Source organism: Diabrotica undecimpunctata, chromosome 7 (genome assembly GCF_040954645.1).
Source record: "Diabrotica undecimpunctata isolate CICGRU chromosome 7, icDiaUnde3, whole genome shotgun sequence".
In the NCBI taxonomy this organism is placed as follows: Eukaryota; Metazoa; Arthropoda; class Insecta; order Coleoptera; family Chrysomelidae; genus Diabrotica; species Diabrotica undecimpunctata.
Window position 1 is genome coordinate 126,033,670 of NC_092809.1, and position 15,926 is coordinate 126,049,595.

Consider the following 15,926-nt stretch of genomic DNA (forward strand, 5'->3'; position numbering starts at 1 on the left):
TTCTCCATCGATATCAACCGTCAAAAATTGGTTTAATGACTTTAAACTTGCTCGCACATCGGCTTTTGATGAACCAAGCCTTGGTACCCGAAAATGGCTACCACCGAGGATAACGTGACAAAAATCCACGATCTCGTATTGTAAAACCGCCAACTAAAGGTGCGCAAGAAAGCTGAGACAATAGGCATCTCAAAAGACTGTATATGTCATATCCTGCATGAAATTTTGAGCATAAAAAATCTATCGGCGCGATGGGTGCCGCGTTTGCTTACTCCCGACAACAACCGCAACTGTGAGACCACTTCCGAGCGGTGTTTGATGCTATTTAAGCAGTGGACGGCACCCGGCGAACGTACTCCGAAAAAGGCAAAGACTGACCTATCGGCCGGAAAGGTGATGGCCACCATTTTCTAGGATTCACAAGGGGTGATCTACATCGCCTACCTGGAGAAGGGCAAAACGGTTACAACGCTCTACTACGCCGAATTTTTTGGCCGATTCGACGCCGAATTGCAGAAAAAACTACCCCATTTGACGACGAAAAAAGTGTTCTTCCACCATGACAACGCACCTCCGTCGCCATGGCGAAATTGGTCGATTTGGGCTACGAACTGTTGCCCCATTCACCGCATTCTTCAGATTTGGCCCCGTGCGACTTCTTTTTGTTTCCAAACTTGGCACTCGATGGGCAGAAATTTAAGTCGAATGAGAAGGTCATCGCCACCGCGGAAGCCTACTTTGTAGACCTCGAGAAAATATATTTTTCAGACGAGTTAAAGAAGTTAGAGCATCGCTGGGTCAAATGTATCTAGCTAAAAGGAGAGTATGTTGAGAAATAAATCGCCACTTTTCCAAAATGTTCGTCTTTCTTTTGTAGGCTAAGTACTTATCGGACCAACCTAGTATTTTTGTTAAGATTGCTGATATTACGACGCACTTTTTGGACGTCTTTCACGTGAATTTTTTTTCAGACTTGTACGATCACGTGTATGTTCAGTTATGTAGCTTTCTTCTATTTCTATTCCATTTGAAGATAAGAAGTCCTTATACGCTTGTAACATTCATCATGCTTTAGTTTTTAATTTTTTTGGCCTCCATACTTAAGCTGTTAATTTAAAATATTATCTATACCTGAAAATATAAGAATAAGAAAAACTAAAGATGGTAAAGCTGTAGGATCTGAAAAAATTTTATACAGAATTCCTAAAGCTTATGGACAAATAAGGAATAAAATGGATAACGACTATATTTAACAAAATATATATAACTGGAAATATATCTTGAGAGGAGCAAAATATGAAATACCACAGTTAATCCTACAAGGGAAGATCGAAGGTAGGAGAGGAGCCGGCCGCAAACAATTATCCTGGTTAAGAAATATTAAAGAATGGACAGGAATACACAATACAGGCGAGCTGTGTCACGCCGCCAAGAACAGAATTCTAGTAATGAGATAGTCGCCTACGCACTTTGGTGTATGGCATGTTAAGAAGAAGAGGAAATATATCTCATAGCTGGTTAAAGTCGACCTATACCAAAAAAATTAAATGCAGAAACATGCAAAGACTACAGAATAATTATCCTAATGAGCCACTTACTTAAAACGTTTTTAAAAGTCATGGACACAATTTGGATTCCGCAATACCTTAGGCACCCTAGAAGCTCTAGTCGCTATACAAGTGCTTATCCAGAGATGCAGGGATATTAACTGTGATGTATATATTTGTTTTATGGAGAATAAAAAGTAAAACATGATAAGCTCATATCCATCTTGAAAGAAGCGGGCTTAGATGATAGAGACTTGCGAATTATATATAATTTATATTGTTCTGAAGCTATTTTCTTGTGGCATTTTAAATTAATTACTATTTAAATGGGAATAAGCCACAATTAAGGGTTAAAATACGTTTATTGACGTTTTAATTTCCACTTCGGAAATCTTTTTTTTTTTTGAAAGTGGAAATTGAAACGTCAATAAACGTGTTTTAACCTTTAATTGTGGCTTATTCCCATTTAAATAGTAATTAATATATAATTTATATTACAACCAAACTGCCAAGAAACAAGTGGATGACCCGTTAATAGAGACAATCTCCATAGATAGAGAAGTGAGACAAGGATGCATTATGTCTCCAGTGCTATTTAACATGTACTCGGAGCGTATCTTCGAGCAAGCACTGGGACAACTACAGGAAGGCGTCTTAGTTAACGGAGTGCGTCTAAACAACATTAGATATGCTGACGACGCAGTAGTTTTTGCAGATAGCCTAGATGGTTTACAAGCAATAATGTCGCACATATCAGAAATAAGTCGAGAATATTTGCTGGATCTCAATATGAACAAAAAAATAACACATCTTTTGGTAAACTAGCAGCCAATTGACAAGGTAAACAGCTACACATATCTTGGTACTAACATAACCAGTCAATGGGACCACTCTACTGAAATAAAACAACGCATCGAGAAAGCAAGTTCAGCGTTCGTAAAGATGAAGTCTCTTTTCAGAAGTCACGATTTACCACTTGGTACCAAAATCTCTATCATCAGATGCTATGTATTTTCTACATTATTATAGGGAGTAGTGGCTTGGATGCTCTATGAAGCTTCTTGCGGAAAGTTCGAGGCCTTCGAGATGTGGAGTTACAGGCGTATCTTACGAATTTCATGGGTGGATCTTGTGACTAATATTGAGGTCCTACGTAGAATGGGCAAGGAATGCGAGATCACTAACACAATCAAAGAGCGCAACTTAGAATATCTTGGCCATGTTATGTGAAATGAACACAGATATGGCTTATTGCAACTCATTCTTCAGGGCAAGGTATTTGGAAAGAGAGGACCAGGGAGAAGAAGAATATCTTGGCTTTAAAACCTAAGGAAGTGGTTCAATACGTCTACAACCGGACTATTCCGAATAACTGCTAGTAAAGTTAGAATAGCTATGCTATGCTATGCTATGTAAGAAGAAGAAGAAGAAGAATCAGATCTATACCTGGCGATTTTCGGTTTTTCAATTTCTGTGTGATGTTTGTACTTCTACTGTATAGAACAGTACTAAAGTTCGAAAATCTGACCTTCAGATCACATTAAAGATACCTGTTAAAGACTAATGCACAGGGAATTGCAAGTGCTTTAAAATAATATCTTATTTGATTTCCATTGCCATTAAAAAATGTTGGGGTGATTCTAACCCTGGCTTAAGGGTCAAAGTAAAATAACCGAAAATATCGTAAAAATGTGTCTCCCTTTAATCAAAATTGACTTGTCGCTGGGATTTTCAGACATGTTGTCATAGGTCCTGATAATGCCTCTGTTTCGTTTTCGTCCGGCCACCCTGTATATATCCTTATAAGTATGGAATATATAAGTAGGTATTTGGCTTTTGTTTCCAATTTTATTAAATTCGAAACGCATTCATTCAAACATTCGACTAAAATGTTATTGTAAGAAAAATATAAATATGATACAATTACAATTAAATGGTTTATAATACATTTTTATAACAAGAACCACGGAATATCTAAATACCTTATAATGTGGACTGCAAAATTCCAAATATTTTTTCAAAGTAGACAGTTACTCAGTAAAAATGTATTTGCCACTTAAGTACCATATCATGGTCAGTAAGGTGTGTTAAATAACATTTAATGAGACAATCAAAAATCGTTTTAAAACCAGTTTAATTCGTTTCATTGAAAATTACAAAAATAATGAAAATTTTTGTGGTTCTGACTATTTTTGGAACTGTTTTAGTAGTGTAAGTGATTTATGTAGGTATATATTTATAAACTTTCCGTAGACATATAAGGTTTATTAGTCATTACTTTTTCGAACTGAGACCTGTAGTAATAATTAGTCTAGTTAACTTTTACGGCTACAAAAAAATATTAAAAATTTTGAGACATTAACAAACTGCGAGAGTTATATATAGAACAATAACATATAACCCCAGTCTAGCTGTGAAAAAATCATCGATTTCACGTAAAAATATTATACAGTAATTACTATTTTAATGGGAATAAGCCAAAATTGAAGGTTAAAATAAGTTTATTGACGTTTCAATTTCCACTTCGGAACTCGTTCTCAAAATACAAACATTATTCTAAAAACAATAAATACAAAAAAAATTTAATAATTTAATTTTAATAATAATCTAACTGGATGTCAAAAAAATGCCTAGACATCAAACAACTTCAGGAAAGATACGACACCTCTAATGTTCATAAAAACTGAAAGAAATGGCAGGTATACACAGAAAGAGACAAGAAAAAATATTAAGAAACAATAACTAAATAATTATAGGTACCTAAGACAAACTGGAGATATGGACAGAATACATTCGGGCACTTTTTGACGACGGTAGAGCTTATTCCCCACCATCCACAGATTATTGAGTAAATGAAAAAGGTCCAGTAATAATCGAAGAAGAAGATATTCATGCAGTAAAAGCTCAGAAAAATGGAAAAGCCATCAATTCAGACAATATCAGTGTCAAAATACTTAAATCAATTGCGGACAACGGAAGTAAAAGCCTAGACTTAATAGCAGCACTATTTAATAAGATATACGACACACTTCAAATTTATGCCCCGACTGTAGATAGAAAATATGACGATGAAGTCGAGAAGTTGTATGATCAGATCCAAGACATCTTACAGAAACTTAATAAACACGAAATTCTATATATATTATAGGCGACTTCATTGCAAAAATTGGGGAAGGTCGACGAGGTCAGACTGTAGGTCTTATGGTCAACCTAAAGATCGAGGACAGAGATTGTATAAATTTTGTAAAGAAAACGATATGATCATTGCAAACACCTGGTATAAACTACCCAAGCGACGACTATACACTTGGAAAGCCCCAATTGATGATGGCAATAACCCTGAGTCCTCAAGAAATCAAATAGACTATATACTTGTAAATGAGCGTTTCCGAAATGCCGTCAAAAAAGTCACTACCTTTCCTGGGGCAGATATTGGATCTGATCATTAACCACTTGTAGCAGATATTAAAATAAGGTTAAAACGAATTCAGCGACAAAAATCAAAAACCAATGAACTTAACTTTGACGATAATAACATCAAATATAACATTAAAAAAGAATCTAACAATAGAATAAAAAACATCGGAGAACAACTAGAAGATCCAGAAGAACTATGGAGTGAATTTAAAAACCAAGTTACAAAATCTCCACAAACAATGATTATAGAAAAATTTTAATCAAGAAAAATAAATGGATGATAGACATCTTGAAATTAATGGAACAACGTCGGCTGAAAAAATCTAATAAAACAGAATATAGACACCTGCAGAGAAGAATAAAAAAGGAGATCAAATTAGTCAAATAAAAATGGATGAAAGAAAGGTTCGACGAAATGGAGGATGTAATATCTAAACACGACTTATTTAATGTGCACAAAAAACTAAAAGAAATGAGTAACATATTTAAAAAACGACTGTACTCGTTGGCAATATTAACAAAATTATTGTAAATAAGCACGAAATCAGAAAAGAATGGGAGCTGTATATATCAGAGTTATTTGAAGATGACAGGAATAATATTGCCGAATTCTACCAAAACTGTACTGACGGTCCAGAAATCATGAAATGCGACGTAGAACACGCTATAAATAATGCTAAAATTAGAAAAGCTTGTGGTCCAGATGATACACCAACTGAGTTGCTGAAACTAATAGAGGATGATAACATAAAAGTAGTAGTAAGACTTTTTAATTCAATATATAACACCGGAGTGATTCTCACAGTTTGGCTCAAATCCATCTTTGTCGCAATACCTAAAAAACACAATGCAAGAAAATGCTCAGAATATCGATTAATTAGCCTAATGAGCCACACTCTTAAAATTTTCCTAAGAATACTTCACAACAGAATTAGACGCAAATGCGAAGAAGATCTCGAAGATACGCAATTTGGTTTTAGAAATGCTATGGAAACCAGGGAGGCACTTTTTGCGCTTAACATCCTATTACAAAAATTCCGTGACCAAAGCAAAGATGTATTTGCATGTTTCGTGGACTTCGAAAAGGCATTCCATAAAGTACAGCATGTAAAATTAATGCAAATACTGAAAAATATCGAAATAGATGACAAAAATATTCGGATCAGTTATTTAAAAAGGCACTTGAGACAACCATATGGAATAAAGATCAAGGGGGAACTACTTAATGTGATTACATATGCAGACGATACAGTAATTCTGTCAGATAATATTGAAGGTCTCCAAATTCTGCTTGATAGTATTCACAAGGTAGGAGAGGAAAGGGGCATAAAAATAAACTCAAACAAAACCAAATTTTTAGTGTTAGGTCGTGACCCACATCTCGATGCAAAGCTTCAATTAAACGGAGTCCAAGTTAAGAAAGTCCACAAAATGACATATTTGGGAACTGTGATAACGGACCAACTAGATCCAGACACAGAAATAAAACGTAGAATAGCAATGACTAAAACTACTTTCATGAAAATGAAGTAGTTTCTTTGCAATAATCATCTCAGTTTAGAACTAAGACAAATAATGGTTAAGTGTTATGTTTGGTCCGTACTTTTGTATAGTGCAGAAGTGTGGACGCTAAAAGTATCGATCATGAACAAAATTGAAGCATTGGAAATGTGGGTTCATAGACGAATGCTGAAGATACCTTGGACAGCAAGGAAAACTAATGAAGAAGTACTAAGGAGCATCAACAAAGATAGAGAACTGCTAAAGACTGTTAAACATCGAAAACGTCTTATCTGGGACATATAGTAAGGGGAAGTCGATATAAAATATTACAACTTATCTTTAAAGGCAAAATAGAGGGCCGTAGAGGTGTAGGAAGGAAACGGGTTTTTTGGTTGAGGAACATTCGAGAATGGACTCGGATATCAAATGCGGGACAATTATTCCATATTGCAGAAGATGGAGAAGCCTTCGCAATGGTGATCGCCAATGTCGGATAATTCTGATATGACACTCGAAGAAGAAGAAGAATACGACACAGGTAAAATATCATCAGACTGGCTAAAATCAACATTCGTAACATTACCAAAAAATCCAATGCCTTAGAATGCAATGATCGAATATTAAGCTTAGTCTCATGTCCTTAAAATTTTTCTCAGAATCATCAACATAGGAATTTACAAGAATTCAATTCAATATGGTGATAAATCAAATAATTCACGAAGTAAGAAACGACACGGACACCACATGGGAGCGCATAAAATCACGATACTATGCTATGCCGATGATGCAGTACTAATCGCTGATAACGAAGATGACCTACAAAGGGAGCTCCACACCTTCAATATCACAGCAAACAAACTTAATATGAGAATATCAGTAGAAAAAACTAAATGTATAGTGATCAGTAAAGAGCCGCGTAGATGCAAACTAGAAATAGACGGCAAAACTGTAGAACAAGTAATGAAATTTTATTACCTAGGAGTAGAGATCACTAGTGACAGACATATAAGAACAGAGACCACAAGGCAGGCATCAAAAGCGGCAAGAGTAAGTGCAAATCCTAACATATGCAGCGGAGACAAGGACCGATACAAGAAAGACGAAACAACAAATCAACAATATCAAAATGAAAGTATTAAGATCAATAGCAGGCATATCATTAAGAGACAGACAAACCAACAAAAGTATACGTCAACAATGCAAAATTCAAAATATTAACAGGTGGATAAAAACAAGAAAAAAAACTGGAACGAACATGTAAACTGAATGGGACCAGATAGATTAGCGAACATCTGTAAAAACAACAAGCCGTATAGAAGAAGACCCGTTGGAAGGCCGCCAAAAAGGTGGAAAGATAATGTACAGTCAACAACGACTGAATCAGACTAAGAGGCAGACAAACAGGAGTAATCCTAGTCGCACGAAGAAGAAGAAGAAGACAAGAAGTCTGAGTTCCAGATAAGTAACACTCAATTCAGATTTCGAAACGAATTGAGAACACGAGAACTTCTTTTTGTGTGTTATTTGATACAACTTTTTAATGGCCAATGTTTCATTGAAATATTAGCAATATATTCATAACTTTTTATAAGCAGTATATATTCTATAAAAAAAATGTCTTCTTATATGATCGTTTTTATTTATATGCTTCTGCAATAGTTTTATATGTCTGAAAGAGTCCCTGTTACACAATAGAAAAATATTGTTTTAACATTTATTTCATTATACCTCCTGTAAAACAAGTACAAAAGTACGCAGCTTGCAGACTCCCGAGTACTGAATAAGAAACCAACTCCATTGGCCGATTTATTTGTAAGTGCACTTATCAAAAATCATTCTTTATTAATAATTTGTTACCGTTGGTATAACATCCAATAATATATGTCCGCTAATATCCCACTCTCTTCCGAAATTATCAGTCGTTATCGTTAATCTCCCATTAGCTTCTCGTTAAATGCGTTAATGCTCTTCTGTTTCGTTGAAAATACCTTCGAGTTGAGTTCAGTTCAGTTCTGCAGTGACTTTTAGTGTTTGTTACTTTGTGAATGTTTCGATAATCCTTTATTTATTGTTGGCTTAAAGTGGACGTTATATTCCAGCTAAAAAAGGTAAGAATTTCAATGATTACAAATTCGTGATGATTGTTATGCGGACGTTGATATATGCTATGGAGATAAGCATGAATAAAGTTGTCGTAGTGTTAATAAAAACTAAAACCGTTTTTGCTTTATAATCTCTCGATAAATATGCAATATTTAATATACTGGGTATTCAAAAAGTTTTGTTATTAGCTCATTCTATAATAAATCAATTCAAAAGGCATTCAAATCAACTTAGACCACGGAACTAACGATTTTCCTATTACACTCTTTGATACATGTATCTAACACCTGTTTTTGATAAATTTGGTAATAACAATATGTAATGAACAAAATATGCAAAAGATTAAACGTCATTTTTTACTTATAAACAATACAGGGTGTCCAGAAACTCTCCTGACAAACGAAAACCGGAGATTCCTCAGATAATTGTAAGACGATTTAACCCAATTCACCTAGTCCGAAAATGTTTCCTAAGGGAGCTAGAGCTCTTTAAAGATGGCGCCCTGTAAGTAGTTTTTTTCGACTAGGTATCTCCAGAACCCGTCTATTTAGAAAAACGAAAACTGGTTTATCCTTCTGATTTGAATCGATTCCATTAATGGCGAATTTCTAGTACCGTTCATAGGCGGCGTCTTGGGTAGATCAACGGTTATTTTAACGCATAACTTTTTGTCCTTAACTTTTAAGCATTTGTGATACTAGATTATTAAATTTTTAGATATTCTAGTACTAAAAGGTACTCTTACTTTAAGTCTGTAGGATACCGTTTTGTAGAAAAATCAATTTTTCGTTTTTTTGTCATAAAAGTTAAATTATTAGGTACCTAATTAAATTTATAAATTACCTTTTGTTTCAATAAATGCTGCATATAATTCGTAAAAAAAGTTTGGGAAAAGAAGCAAAAAATCAATTTAAAACAAAATTTTTTTAAGGGTTTTTAAAAACAAAGTTTTTATAACGGTGGAACGAAACTACGTGTAACACAAAAGAACAAGTATCAAAGGTAGATAGTAACAAAAGATGCTCAATGTGACCGTTAGTCTCTTTTATATATTCTCAAATACAGTAATCACAAGGATTCAAATTCGGCGACCTTGCTGGCCAACCAACTGGACCGCCTCTTCCAATCCACTTGTGTTCGTAGTTATTATCAAGAAATTTTAGTACATTCCTGCTAAAGTTGGCCGGTCAGCGGTCATGTAGAAACCATAAGTTTTGCCGAATTAAATGCACATCATTTAACAAATCAGGTAAAATATTTTGCAGAAAATGTAAGTAATCAGCACCATTTAAACGAACAGGCAATTCCACGGGTCCAGGTAGATAATCGTCAACTACTCCTATCCAGACGTTTATGCTAAACCTATGCTGATGCTTAAATTCTTAAACAAGGTGGGGATTGTCACCAACGGACGTACAATAATAATATGCATTCTGTACATTAAAAATTCCATTTTTTACGAATGTAGCTTCGTCGCAAAAAAATGTTTCTGAAAAAATCTTTATTTTGATTTTTCTGATTTTGTAACCATACAGCGACTTTTTCACGAGCAGGAAAATCTCTTTGTAGCAGTGCTCGTTTGTTTGTTAAATGAAAAGAATATAAATTTTCGTTGTGTAAGATATTTCCTGCGGAGGATTTTGAAATTATGGGATACATGGCAGATAGTCTTCGAACGCTAACTTATTAATTTTCCTCAACTTTCATTAAAATTACATTTAAATGTGCTGCTGTTACATCAGCCATACTCACTACGCGGCCCGTGGGCCGCATGCGGCCCTCGGAGCGATTTTTCGCGGTCCTCAGACTGCTAGGCAGTGAAACAAAATTGTATCATTCATCAAGAAAGCTTAGCTGCTAAATTTCTTGAAAATTTTAGCTGTGTTATGAAAACACTTGTCTTCTTCTTCTTAGAGTGCCTATCCGTTCCGGATGTTGGCGATCATCACGGCTATCTTTACTTTATTTGCAGCACTTTTTATTGCAGCGCGGAACAGTTCAGTGGTAGTCGTGTTATACCACTTTCGTAAATTTTGAAGCCAGGAAATGCGTCTTCTTCCCGGTCCTCTCTTACCATTTACCTTCCCTTGGAGAATCAGCTGGAGAAGGCCGTAACGTTCTTGATTTCTCATTACATGTCCTAGATATTCCAACTTTTTAGTTTTGACGGTCATGAGAATTTCACATTCTTTTCCCATTCTACGCAGGACCTCCACATTAGTAAATCTGTCAACCCAGGATATACGTAAGATGCGCCTATAACACCACATTTCGAAAGCTTCGAGCCGATTCATAGATGCAACAGTCAGTGTCCACGCTTCCATTCCGTAGAGCAGAACTGTGAATATGTAGCAGTTCAATAGACGGCATTTTGTTTTTAATGATATATTTCGACTGTTGAAAATGGTTCTCATTCTAACGAATGCTGCTTTTGCTTTTATTATTCGCCGTTTAATTTCTGTTGATTTGGCAATTTAAATTGGTGCCTAGATATGTATATTGCTCGACTCTTTCGATATTCTGTTGGTTGATTGTAAGTTGAGCGTTTAGTATTGGTTTTTTACTAATTGTCATATATTTGGTTTTCTTTATGTTAAGATCTAGTCCGTATCTGTTGCTGACTTCTGTTATGCGATTTGTTAATATCTGTAAGTCATTCAGATTATCGGCAAAAACTATAGTGTCATCTGCATATCTAATGTTATTCAACCATTCACCGTTTATTAGTATTCCTTTCGCACAACCGTCTAAAGCTTCCTTAAATACCCATTCAGAATAAATATTGAACAACAATGGAGACAAAATACAGCCCTGTCGTACTCCACGTTCTATTGCAATTTTATCAGTTAACTGGTCTTCTATTTTGATTTTGGCCGTTTGATTGTAGTAAATGTTTCTGATAATTCTAAGATCTTTGCTGTCAATTCCAATTTCTTGCATTAGAGTCATTAATTTGTCATATTTTACTATGTCAAATGCCTTCTGATAATCTATAAAGCATACGTATATGTCACAATTCACATCCACTTGTAACACTAACAAAAACACTTGTAAAGATTGTGAATGCCATAAGATCAAATGAACTAAACCACAGAGAGTTTCAAAAATTTTTGAAAGAACTTATGTCACAATATGGGGACATTCTTTACCACACAAAAGTGAGATGGCTGAGTAAGGGTAAAGTTTTGGAACGTTTCTTTAGCATTCGACATGACATTACTGTTTTTAGTACAAAAACTTTGGCTACAAAGAATAAAGAGTTTCCTGATATTCATAATTTTAGTTGGTGGCTTAAAGTAGCGTTTCTCACTGATACAATGAGCATTATGAATGAAACATTGACCAAATTGCAAGGAGACTACAATAACATTGTAACGAAAATGATGAGTATTGTGTTTTCACTGGAGCAGAAGCTGAATATGTATATTGAAGAATTGTCAAATGAAGAATATTTCAGCTTTCCTTCCGTTGAAGCACTGTTTGATGAAAATCCAGATAAAAGTTAAGAGATGTCTGACCCACTGAAGCTACTAGCAGACCTAAAGGATGAAATGTCTGTGAGGTTTAGTGACTTCAGGAAGTTCCAACAACCATTTCGCTTGGTGAAAAATCCATGGGCAATAACAACAGCAAATGTAGCTCATCTTTCTATTTTTGGATACGAAGCTATGGATTTAAAAAATGAGTTAATTGATCTTCAGAATGATACAGAGCTGAAAAGTATTTTTGAAGAAAAAAAGAAGCAAAAAGCTCACTATAAGTTTTGGGAAGCAGTTGAAAATGACAAATTTCTTAACTTAATTGACTGTGCTCAGAAAATTTTGTGTATTTTTTCAACTACATATGTCTGTGAATCTACATTCAGTAAGCTGAAGTTCATAAAAAACAAGTACAGATCTAGGCTAACTAGAGAGAACGTTGAAAACATTTTGAGATATTATTCTGAAGCTATTTTCTTGAAGCATTTCAAAGTAATTACTATTTAAATGGGAATAAGCCACAATTAAAGGTTAAAGTACGTTTATTGACGTTTCAATTTCCACTTCGGAAATCGTTCAAATACAAACATTAATAAATTAAACAAATTTTGTTTTTTTTTTTGAGAATTTCAGTTTCCTTCCAACCTGCTAACATAGGTGCCATTCTAGAGAAAGATTTTGCCCGTCGACTTCAAAGAATTAAGAAGTTCAGGACTTGACATTCCTGCAGTCAAGTAAAAGACATTTTCCTACTTTTTACATGCAAAACAGTCCATATAATTTATAATTATATTGTTTTTACGTAACTTGTAATAAACTTATGTTATGGTCACATAGTTTTAAAGTTATTTCATACCACCACTTGTACTTGCGGCCCTGAGGAAAATTTCATTCAAACTATTAGGCTCTCAAAAAAATCCTAGTGAGGATCCCTGTGTTACATTATTATGTCGCCCTGTTTCATATTTTTTTGGGAACAATGAACTTGTTTGCCTTAAACGGGAAATTTTTCTGCGTATGTACACGTTACTGCTCGAGCGTTCCACCTCATTTTTCAATAAACTAAATGCATATCATCGTATTCCTCATTAGTAAAAACCATTTTTGTTGAATTGAAGTTGTTGTTTGAATGCCATAAAGTAAAAACTAAAGGAGAAACTTCACGCACTGACAACAATTTGACAATAAAAACGGAGGTTATACTTCTGTTGACATTTCAAAGCCAACTAATGCAAAAAATATTAATTTTCATGATGAAAAAACGAAAAAGTTTCAAATCGACTTTTCTTGAAAACGGTGTATTCTACCGAGTTAAAATAACAGGAACTTTTAGTACTAGAATACCCGAAAATCTATAAATTTAGTATCACAAATGATTAAAAGTTAAAAATAAAAAGTTATGCGTTAAAATAACCATTGACTTACCCAAAATAGACGCCTATGAAAGGTAATAGAAATTAGCAATTAACGAAATCTATTCAACTCTGCTGGATAAATAATCGTACCAGTTTTTGTTTTTCTACAGAGAAGAGTTCTAGAGATGCTTAAAAAACTAAACTAATTGCAAGCAGCCATCTTCAAAGAGCTCTAGCTCCCTTAGAATTCATCTTCGGATTAGGTGAATTGGGTTAAATCGTCTTAAAATTATCTGAGAAATCTCCGGTTTTTGTTTGTCAGGAGAGTTTCTGTACACCCTCTATATAAACAATGTAAAATTGCTATTTGATTTTAAATACCAAAGGTGAAGACCGGTGTATGGAAGAGTGATATAATTTTACTGAAAAAATGATAGTTTTCAAAGTTTTTTGTTAATTTGTAGCTTACTTGTTGCAAAAATATGCACAAAAAACTTTAAATTTGCGTGAGAATTGGGACAATGCGAATGCGGGCGCGGGTAAATCAATTTTCAATATCTCGGCAAAAAATTTACATGTAAACATTAACCAAAGCTTAAAAGTGCGTTTTGAGTTATTGTTCTATAACTTCCATTAATCAAACAGCCAATGTTTATGGCTCAATTTTGTTTAAAACTGTTACAAACAAATATAGCTGACCGAGCGCGTTATTAAAAGTTTCGTAGCTTGGTCAAAAACTAATATAGAAACATTTACCAAAGTTTAAAATGTTCGTTTTGAGTTGTTAATAACTTCCATTAGGCAGATTTTTAAAGTTTATAGCTTTTTCTATAGTTTGTTTAAATCTCTTATTAACAAATTAATCCGCAACTTTTTAGTGAAATTTTTAATGTTTAATTATTTTTTTTTATTAATACAGAAAAAGTAATTTTGCAAAGTTTTTTTTTTATCTAAAACAATTATCTTTTATATCGAGTGGATTTTGGAAGTTATCGCACATAAGAAAGCTGAATAATACCTGGAAAAGCCGCATAGAACGCCCATTTTGCCAAAAGTTTACCAAACGTTTACCTTTTATGTCCACTTTTTCAAAAGGAACAATTTTCATTCTGGTAAAATTAAATGTCTTTAATTAAATGACGGGTTTTCATCCTAGTACTCTCGAAAAATCGAATCTAAGCACCAAAAAAAAAATCAAAAAACTTTAAGATACTGAGTGGACATAAAAGACCATACTCAACCCCTCACCCTGGCCTCCAGAGTATATTGGTCTGAGACCTCATCATCAGTGGCATTACAGCTCGTTATGAGCCAAAGTCTTCTTCAGAACAATCTTCCATTCGCCCCTGTCTCTGACAACTCTTCTCCTTGCTTTAATTCCTATGGATTTTAGATCATCCTCTATGTTATCTTGATACCTAAGTTTTGGTCTTCCTTTGGCTCGTCTTCACACTGGTCCTCTTCCCTCGAAAATTTTTCTAATAGTTGCATCTTCATCTCGCCTAATTACATGTCCTATCCATCGAAGGCGTGCTAATTTAATACATTTTACAACGTCAGGTTCCCCAAAACTTCTATATAACTCTAAGTTGTAGCGCCTACGCCACAAACCCTGTTCTTGGACTCCTCCATATATTTTCCTTAGAATTTTTCTCTCGAAACGTTGTAATTCTTGGTCGTTCTGTGTAAGTGACCACGTTTCTGAAACGTATGTTAAAGCTGGCCTTATTAGTGTTTTATATATGGTAACTTTAATTTTTCTGGGTAGTTTTAGGGCCATTTGTTTCCTCAAGCCATAATAGCACTTATTGACAAGCACTATTCTTCTTTTGAGGCCTGAGACCTCAGCATTTTCAAATATTATATTATTGCCATATTAATATCAGATTTTTTATTTATATATTTTTAAATAAACGTTGTATTAATTACCTAATAATCAGTCTATTTTTCAAAAACTGTGTAATTACCTCTTTTTGAACTTGAGCCCTTCATGTTTACCTCAATCTTAAGAGTATTTACTCATATTTTCATCCTACTACAGCTACACTGTATATACAATTATTTATGTGTTACTTAAAACAACAAACGAATTATCTGATAAATTTTTAGTGCAAAATGAAATCATTTCTTTAAATAGTTATTTCACATATATTTCATAAAGAAAAGAAAAACATTTATAAAAACTTTATAAACTTTCTATATAAACATTGAACATTTAGAAATCAACCGTATATAATTATAAAAATAAAGATGTTTGATAAGAAAAATAGGATAAGAATCAAAAGAATCAATCACAGTAAGGACCTATTTAATCACAAAAAAGCAATCAAAGTGCAATTAAATAAAAATAACGGTTTCGTTATAATTCACCTGATGACTTTTAACAATGTTAATGACATTCGATATCAGATATTAGAATATAAAATGAAGAAAAATTGTTTTGTTTGATAATTGAACAATTTAAGGGAACCAAATTTAATATGTACTTAATATTAATTTCTTATCTTAAGGGTAAGTGAATT

General features: G+C 33.9%; 2 protein-coding genes across 5 annotated transcripts in view; both read left to right on the forward strand.

Moving 5' to 3' along the window:
* The window catches only part of BicC (protein bicaudal C), a 635,428-nt gene that overhangs the window by 382,556 nt on the left and 236,946 nt on the right, over positions 1–15,926 (forward strand). The window lies entirely within an intron of this gene.
* The window catches only part of LOC140445786 (uncharacterized), a 321,172-nt gene that overhangs the window by 234,528 nt on the left and 70,718 nt on the right, over positions 1–15,926 (forward strand). The window contains exon 1 of one of the 4 annotated variants that reach the window (XM_072538131.1): positions 8,443–8,575. The exons of the other annotated variants lie outside the window; for them this stretch is intronic. The gene's annotated coding sequence lies outside the window, so the exon portion shown is untranslated. Of the gene's footprint in view, positions 1–8,442; positions 8,576–15,926 lie in introns of those variants that run through there. 4 annotated transcript variants of the gene reach the window in all.